Source organism: Budorcas taxicolor, chromosome 10, assembly GCF_023091745.1.
Source record: "Budorcas taxicolor isolate Tak-1 chromosome 10, Takin1.1, whole genome shotgun sequence".
NCBI lineage: Eukaryota > Metazoa > Chordata > Mammalia > Artiodactyla > Bovidae > Budorcas > Budorcas taxicolor.
The window spans coordinates 55238226-55247431 of record NC_068919.1 but is presented as its reverse complement, the minus strand read 5'-3'; the positions used below and the strand labels follow the sequence as shown (position 1 = coordinate 55247431).

At 41.9% G+C, this 9206-nt stretch overlaps 1 non-coding gene across 1 annotated transcript; it reads right to left on the bottom strand.

The window, feature by feature from the left end:
* Positions 1–5774: 5774 nt before the first annotated feature.
* On the bottom strand, positions 5775–5880 carry LOC128054930 (U6 spliceosomal RNA). The gene has a single exon (XR_008200071.1). It is a non-coding gene; the product is annotated as a U6 spliceosomal RNA (small nuclear RNA).
* Between the last annotated feature and the right edge of the window lie 3326 nt (positions 5881–9206).

Here is a 9206-nt window from a genome sequence, read left to right as displayed (position 1 = left end):
ACTCCCCTAAGGTATATTTAAAGACAGTATAAAACTTTTTATTTAAAGCATTCAATGCCACAAATAGCAGCTTTGACTATGCCTTGGAGAAAAGCTGAAGATTTGTAAAAACATTTGAAGCCAGTTATTCTTGAGGCATTTTTTATGCTTCTCTCCTTTACCACCTTATTGAATCTCTGCTCAGGAAGAACCCAAGTGAAGGGCTTTTAAAACAGCACCCCAAATCTGGTTAGGAAGGCTCATCCCTTCTCCCTCTTGAAGCATCTTCAAGAAGATAAAGAAGCCAAGAGTAGTATCTTCAGAAGAAATCACTGAACCCATCGTATTTCTGGCGCTATCCTCTTAGCTTCGCAATACAGGGCTGGCTGATTTAGCAATGTAACACTGAAATGTGAGCACAGGGCAGCCAACTCCATGGGAAGGGTTGGTTTCTCACTTTCTCTTCTCTGTCTTTCTCTCCTCCCTTCTTTCCCTTCTCTCCTCTTTGCCTCCCTTCTTTCCTTGCTTCCTTTCCTTCTTTCCCTACCAATCTATCTATTCAAAGAACATTTATCTAGGGTCTGGTATGTTAAGTACAACATTAGGCTCTGGGAATACCAAATGAATCCCCTTGGGGAGTCCCCAATTTAGTGACAGGAAGTCTTCATTTATTAACTAACCCCCAAAATGGTATGGTCTGTAAGAGAGCTCAGTGGTGAAGGAGATCACCTCTGCTTACCTGGATGAGGAAAGAGCAGGCAACTGAGAAATGGCTTGGAAAAGAGCAATCATGAGCTCACCAGGCCAGTGTGGTCATTCCAGCAGAGAATGCAGTAAGGGTGTGGGCATGGTACTTGGCAGTACCCAGGTGGCATAGTGTGCTTGAACTGCTTAAGTGGGCAGTATAGAGGAACTGGGGTGTTGGTGCAGGAAGGGTTAAAGCTAGACAGGTAGCCAGAGAGGACAATAGTGCCAGATGAAGGAAAGCTACCCAAACGGATCTGACAGATGTCTTTGGAGCCCCTACTGTGGGTTAGACACTGTTCTTGGTGCTTGGGATACTGCCCACACTCTCGAGAAGCTCATATTATTTGATGGAAAGAGATGATAAAGAAGTAAATAACCTCAATCTGTCAAATCCTGATAAGTGCTGTTAAGAAAATAAAATGGTAATAGAGTTTAATAGGACAAAACCCTGGGGCCAGTGTCCTTCAAATAGGTGAGGAGGGAAGGCCTCTCCACAGAGGTGACATTTACTTTTCATATTTAGCACTTCTGAGACGAGATCTTCCTAGGTTTGTATATGTATTGGGCACCTGATGCATGACTACGGTGGAACAGACCTACTCCAGGAGGAAGGCCACCAGAGTATTCTATACAGGAAGGGTGGCCTGACTGGTGTGTGTCCAAAAGAGTGAGCTCGTAGTGAGGAACACTGGCAGCTGCATGGAATGCAGCTTGGAGCTTTAGACTGGAGGCAGTGAGGCCTCTTGGGAGTCCAGTGGGTAGTGTTCGGGTGCTGACAGGTGGAATTGTATCTATAGGCTTCTGTCTGCAGAGGTAACAATAACCTAGGCCGACTAGCATCAAAGTTAGGGTCATAAGAGGTGGAAAACCACAGTAACTGTGCCTGCATACTCTAGGCCAGCCATTCCCTTGGATGGCTCTCCTAGAAAACCCTCCTAAAGAGGTGGAATTCACTTCAACTTTGCCTAAAACTAAAATGCTTGAACTCTTGAACAACAGAGATCAAACCATTCAATCCTAAAGGAAATCAATCCTGAATATTCAGTGGAAGGACTGATGCTGAAGCTGATGCTCCAGTATTTTGGCCACCTGATGTAAAGAATGGACTTGTTGGAAAAAACCCTTATTCTGGGAAAGATTGAGGGCAGGAGGAGAAGGGGGCGACAAAGGATGAAATGGTTGGATGACATCACCAACTTAATGGACATGAGATTGAGCAAACTCTGCAAGATAGTGAAAGATAGGGAAGCCTGATGTGCTGCAGTCCACGGGGTCATAAGGAGTCAGGCATACTGGAGCAACTGAACAACAACAAAATGCTTGAATTTAGAGTTCAGTACACTTCTCCTATAAAAGGCCACATAGTAAATATTTTAGATTTTGCAAGTCATATGGCCTCTATCACAGTTCTTTAACTCTGTGGTTGTAGCTCATGGGCAGCCATAGATAATATGTAAGGGAATGGGCATCACTATGTTTTAATAAGGCTTTATTTACAAAATAGGCAGCTAACTGGTTTGGTCCATGGGTGGTATCATTTCCCATCTTCTGCTCTATTCTGTCCAGGAGATTCTTTGGATTGTTGTTCTAAACTCTAAAGGAAGGAAATCAATGACTATCTTCCTGTGTATGTATGCATATTGTAAATTAGTTTATTTTTTATTTTTATTAAGCAGCAAGTTTAGATTTTATTTCCAGCTCTCTGGGTTCTGATTTTGTGCTTTGTTGGCTAGGGGAACTATCATACTCCATAATCATATAGGTGACAATATAGCGCAGCGTGAGAGCAGCCACAGGAATCAGGTGGTCTGGGTTTAAAGTTCATTTAAAGTTCCCTTGCAGCGTGGCTTTACTTCTCAGAGCCTCAGTTTCCTTTTTAATAAATTGAGAGCATCAGACTAAATGACTTTTAAGGACCTGTCTGACACTAATACCCTAATTCTGGGTACTTTGTTCATCAGCTGGAATGCTAGTGATGTTTGATAAATAGATGCCCAAAGAGAAGAGGCGGAAGTCAACCAGATGAGAAATGACTCAGGTCTGGATGAGGGGTTTGGCAGCACGGATGGAGATGACAGCACACAGATGACAGATGCTTGTAATGTGGTGCCAAGCACACTATTAACATTAAGTGAATGAGTGAGGTTGTCACTGTGAATGACAATTGGATGGATGTGGATACCGTGGGAGAGGAAAGAGTAGAAGATGATCCTGAAATCTTGAGTCTGAAGGGCAAAGGCTTGAATAAAGGACGGAGAGTTGATGGAGGCAGAACCCAAAACAGTGACTTGGAAGTGAGTTGTAAAGTGAGAACTAAAAGAGTCCAGCTGAAGATCTTTGAAATGTGGGCATGTTCACTATGTAAAGTTGGTCTCTACTTCCCCTTCCAATTCTATCTGCTGTATGACTTCTAGATAAACATTCCCCAGCACAGAGCTTTTATCCTGTTATTAGAGAGCTCAGGAAACTGTGGTTCCCCATCACTTATCTTTTTGAACCAGCATTCTAGATCACTGTAATCTGGTCACCTGAACTTTCATGTCCTATAGTTCCCTTTAACCTTTTCACAAATCCTACATTCCTGCATCCTGACATCTCACTGACCTCTGAATATACATGAACTTTTTCACCTTCATGTCTACCTTGAATCACATGCTTTCCTTACCTGCAGTGTACTTCCTCCCTTTTCTTTATGTGTCTGAAATCTGTCTCTCCTTCAAACCTCACTATTATTTTGAATTTTTTTATGCTACCAAGTCCATAGTGGCTTTGTTCTTCCCCAAACTCCCCAGTGCTAATCTTGTGGCCACTTATTTGGTATCTTCCACCTGCCACCTAGAGGCTTCCCAACTGGTGCTAGTGGTAAAGAATCTGCCTACCAATGCAAGAGATGCAGGTTCGGTCCCTGGGTCCAGAAGATCCCTTGGAGTAGGAAATGGCTACCCACTCCAATATTCTTGCCTGGGAAATCCCATGGACAGAGGAGCCTGGAAGACTACAGTCTATGGGGTTGCAGAGTCGAACATGACTGAGCAACTAAGCAGCAACAGCAGTAGCTGCCTAATACAGAAACCCTGTTCCTACAGCACGTCTCTCCTATACAGAAACATGTAGACTGTATGAATTTATAGAGCCTTTTGGTGACTTTGACAATTTCAGTCTCAATTCCCATTTGGGATGACTGAAGCTCACAGAGTGGGTACCAAATGGACTGGAGAGAGGAGTTAAAGACAGGAAAGAACTAGCTTTGAACGCCTACGATGCATCAACTGCTATTTTGATATCTTAGAAACATTATTCGGAGAAGGCAATGGCACCCCCCTCCAGTACTCTTGCCTGGAAAATCCCATGGACGGAGGAGCCTGGAAGGCTGAGGGTCAGACACGACTGAGCGACTTCACTTTCACTTTTCACTTTCTTGCATTGGAGAAGGAAATGGCAACCCACGCCAGTGTTCTTGCCTGGAGAATCCCAGGGACGGGGGAGCCTGGTGGGCTGCCGTCTATGGGGTCACACAGTGTCAGACATGACTGAAGTGACTTACCAGTAGCAGAAACATTATTTCATTTTGCAATGACTCTGCAAAGTCAGTTATATAATCGTGATTTTTATAGGTGAGAAAACTGGTTCAGAATAATTAGGTAACTTGTCCAAGATTACCAGACAACTAAGTGTTGGATCTGGAGTCAGGAGGGATGTATAAGACTGAAGACCACATGATGTGGCTAGAGGAAGCGCAGCACAACATAGAATTTGAAGTAAGAGGTCCCCACGTTATTCTGGAGATCAGATGTTAAGATGTCTAACCACACCTGGCTAGAGCAGGTGTTCAATAAATTTTAAGTCATATTTAGAGGATATAATATTTTAATTTTCTCTTTGAACTTCTCATATTACTTAGCAAAGCTACAATTTAGTATTTGAAATATAATTGATATAAGAGCTCTTTGATTTTGTCAAACAATTGGTTTGATTGCTTTCTTTTTCTAAATTGGATGGGTATGCTGTGTTCATATGTCTTCACACAAAAGAAGGTCGCCTTCAAGAGCCCTAGAATATGTGGTGTCATGTGTAGTCTGTAATAAGTGCTCTAAGAGCTGTAGTTTCAGCACTGCCATTGCTAGCACATGGTGGGTGTTTAACAAAAATATATATTCCATGATGCTAGTGAGTGAATGAGTATGTACACGAAGTGCCATCGAACATCCTAGCATCACGTTGAGCACATTTACTCCTATTCTGACAATTTTACTGAATGGATCTAGATTCTATTCCAGCTATTCTGGCTAATCACCAAAACTTCTTGTTTGCTACTTGTTAAGTCACAAATTCTTAGGGTACCTCCCAGGAGAATCTGATTGATTGGCTCTGGGAGTTTAAGAAGCACCCTGGGAAGTTTTGCTCACCAGACAGGTTGGAGATACCACATATCTAGATGGTGATGATCACCTTCTACTCCTGCACCTGCCACATACACTCTCCCTTTAGCTGATGAGGCACTCAGTGGCAAAGAGTCAGGTTTCCTAAGACTGACCAACCGCCAGTGGCACTATTGTCCTTCCTTTCACTTCATGATGGTCACGAGCTTCCTGAAGACACTGCCCACTGGAAAGGAGACAGCCACTACTATTCAGGTCTACCTGATGCTAGAAGAGCGAAAGAGAGCGGAGGTAAAGGGAAAGATGAGGGACCCTTCAGGAGGGACCCTTGAGAGGCCACCCTGCCAAAGAAGGCTCTTGATACTTTTGAGTGTTCATTAGGAAAGCACCCTGATAATACCTTTTCTGATGTCAGGCTGGAAATGCTCTTCTTGACAGAGCTTCCAATATGCCATGAAAGTGAAAGTGAAGTCGCTCAGTCGTGTCTGACTCTTTACGACCCCATGGACTATAGCCTACCAGGCTCCTCCCTCCATGGGATTCTCCAGGCAAGAGTACTGGAGTGGGGTGCCATTTCCTTCTCCAGGGGATCTTCCCTACCCAGGGATCGAACCCAGGTCTCCCACATTCCAGGCAGATGCTTTAACCTCTGAGCCACCAGGGAAGCCAAAAAATATGGAACACTTCACGATTTGCGTGTCATCCTTGTGCAGGGGCCATGCTAATCTTCTCTGTATCATTCCAATTTTAATATATGTGCTGCCGAAGTGAGCACAATATGCCATGAGGTCACCTTAAACCCCTCTTACCAAACTTTCCATCCTCTACCCCTTGGCCTTAACCTTTCAGATATTGAAAGTTTTCTTGGATCTTCTAAATATCCCTCACATGGCCTGGGCAACTCTCAGAAATGTCAGGGTGACAAAAGCCACTTTTTGTGAGACAGTCAGTATGTCAGAGGGGAAGCAGGCAAAGTAGTGATATGGGGACTCCACAGCCATGTTTAGGGGCCAGGAAGCCCTTTGACTGTACCATGATCTCATTCTGCCCTTTTCTTCCTGAGTCAAAGCCTGGCTTTCCTAGACAGGCAGAGATAGACTCTCAGTAAAGTACCAACCCAAATTCAACTTCTGTTCCAGATTGTGGGAAATATAAACCTAGACGGGTCACCAAGAAAATATGATCCAAAGTTTGCTTTGAAAAAATTAACATGCTAAAAAAAATAGCAAAAAGGTAATTACAAAAACCTTTTTGATAGCAGTTCATGCTAAAAAAAAGTGGCAAAAAGTTAATTGCAAAAACCCTTTTGATATCAGTTTAGTTCTTGAGAATGCAAAGAAAATTTGAAAGAGTTCTAGCAAATATCAAAGAATTCAGATAGATATTATCATTACTTGACCCAAAAATATTTTAATTAAAAATTTAATACCATTTAATTTTAAGATTAATAAAAATAAATGACACATAGTGCTCTATATAGTTTAGAAACATCCACAGCAGTAGCAATTTGGTATTGTTTGTTTTAATTTTTTTAAGTTTTTTGTTTTTGCCTTATGCCATATTAGAATAACGGACAGATTTTTTTTATTGTGACAAAATGTACATAGCCTGCAATATACTGTCCTAATCATTTTTAAGTGTACAGTTCAGTGGTATTGGACAGATTTTTTTTCTTTTATTTTTTGTGCATTATCTTGCTATATAAGTCTTGCTAATTTTTATTTAGTTTAACTAGGTATTTAAAGATATGTTTTGATGTTGTGTAGATACTCACCTTTAACTAATTTCCAAAACATGTGCCAGTTAACATGTTGTATGTTTCATATCTCTTGTCTTATTTCTTCCTTGCAGCAATCCTCTGAGGAAGGCACTCTTCATAGGTCCCACTTTATAGAAAGCAAAATTAGGGTCAGAGAAGTTGCAGAGTTTGTTCGAAGTCACATGGGTCTGAATACCACAGATTGTTCACTTTGCTGAAGACAAAATTAATGCACGTCATAAATCCATGCTTATGTCTCTTAGGTTCTACCACTATTGAAAAAAAAAGTCTGAACAGATAAAGCAAATAGAGACTGACTATTTTATAATTTGTTTTCAGCCTCCCTGGTTACTCTAAATAACTGTCACAAACCAGTATACCCAATGATAAGACAGAACTGTCCCTACTTAACCAAAAATAGAACCATAAACTTTTTATTTGTATACGAAAGAAGGGATCAGCATTCATTCATTATTATGACGTACTATGGCTAGAACTCAGACACTATAGTCAGACTGTCTGAGTGCAGATCCTGAACTCACACCTTGTTAACTACTACTTCATCTCTCAAAGCCTCAGTTTTTTAATCTGTACAGTGAGACTTAGAGTAATACTTATCTCTTCAGGTTGTGATGATTAACTAAAGTGCCTGATATATTGTTAAATTCTAAATAGAGTCATTCTGATTAGTTACTTGTTCCGCAAACATTTTTTGAGTTCATCTTGTATATCAGGCACAGGACTGACTTTCACAGATAAGATTAAAGCTTTGCTTTAGCCGTTCATACTCTCCAAGGGGTAGACACAGACAAGCAACATATTCTATTATGGAGAAAATTATAGTGATCTCTACTAAGTGGAAGAACAGAGGATAAGAGAGGGAATGGATGGGAGCAGGGGAAAGAGGAGGCTTCAGGGAGGAGGTGATTTATCCTCAGCTAACATCTACTGCGTTTCTATACTATGCAAAGCAAACTGTGCTAACATTTTGTCTAAGAAAACTAAAAAGAATATTTTAAATGCATAAATTCAAAAAATACCTTCATCCCCCTCAACTAAATTGTAAACAAATAGCAATAACCACTAGGAAAAGAGAGTACTTGAAGCTTTTTAATGATTAAGCAGAACCCTGCTTGCCACTGGTAGTGCTCTGGGCTGTAGACAACTCAGGATTATCTCTGGGTCCTGGAGAGCAGTTCTGTATGAACTGAATCTGACATTCTGAGCTAGTTTCGTTAAGTCAATATCATCATTGAAAGGAAGCCATTGATCAATGAAGTGAAGCTACTAAAAATGGATTCCAGCCTGGGAAAAATTCACTGGGGAAGCTGTAAATGTGCCTGGCCTGTAATGGCCAGGCTGGGTTCTTTGTGATTCAAGAGCTGAAGGCTGCTGGCCAGACAAACCCCTAGCAATAACACATCTCACCAGGCTCCAGATCCCCATCACCCACTTGAGACAGAATGAAGGGCAGAAGGAAGGAGCAGGCCTCACTGGAGTAGACTGGGCAGAGATGGGGTCTGCTGGGACTCAGTGACCATCCTCACGCCCTGGCTAATTCCAGCTTCCCAGAAGCGTGACTCTATAATAAGGGGCTGGTGGTGGCCTTGCCGCGTCTCTGCCCTCTTTTCTGGCTTAGTGGCTCATCATACATTGATGGAGATGAACAATGGGGGGAGGGGCTCAGAGGCCAGTAGGTTAGACAATGAAATTGTGCCTTGGCTAGATCCACGCCAATTATGTCTGAATAAACAAATCCATGGTACAAGCCAAAAGCCTTTCTTCCCCGACTCCCCCAACCCACTTTTTAATTTTTATCTTGTTCTGAAAAGTTGGACATATTCCCTGTACTGTCTTGGTACTCAGATGGCCTGTTTGCGTAAGCAGTGGGGAAGAAGGTCAATAATACATCAGCATGCACAGCCTCCACTAAGGTCAGTCCTGCATAAAATACACCGTGACAACCTGAGGGCAAGTTTTAAATGGTGCTCCACAACAAGGTTGCGGGGATGATAGTGAGGGTGGTGCATATGTTGCCTTCTCACACAGGCTGCGAAACTGACTTCTGCCCCCCTTCTCCCCACTGCAAAGATATATTTTCCTGAGTTTGTTTAGTGGTCTTTTAGGCAAAGTTTTCTTTACACACAGGAGTGCTCATGTTCCAAATGAGGAAGGTTTTAAGAGGGTCTGTCTTCATCTATAAATACTTGTCATGGTAGGGTTTTTTTTTTTAATAATCAGATCTAATGCCTCAAAGAAACACAATGGCTACTGCAGTGTCTCAAGTTCTAACTTATTGAATCAGCTCCATGTTTTCTTTTTTTAAAAAAACTCTAGATATG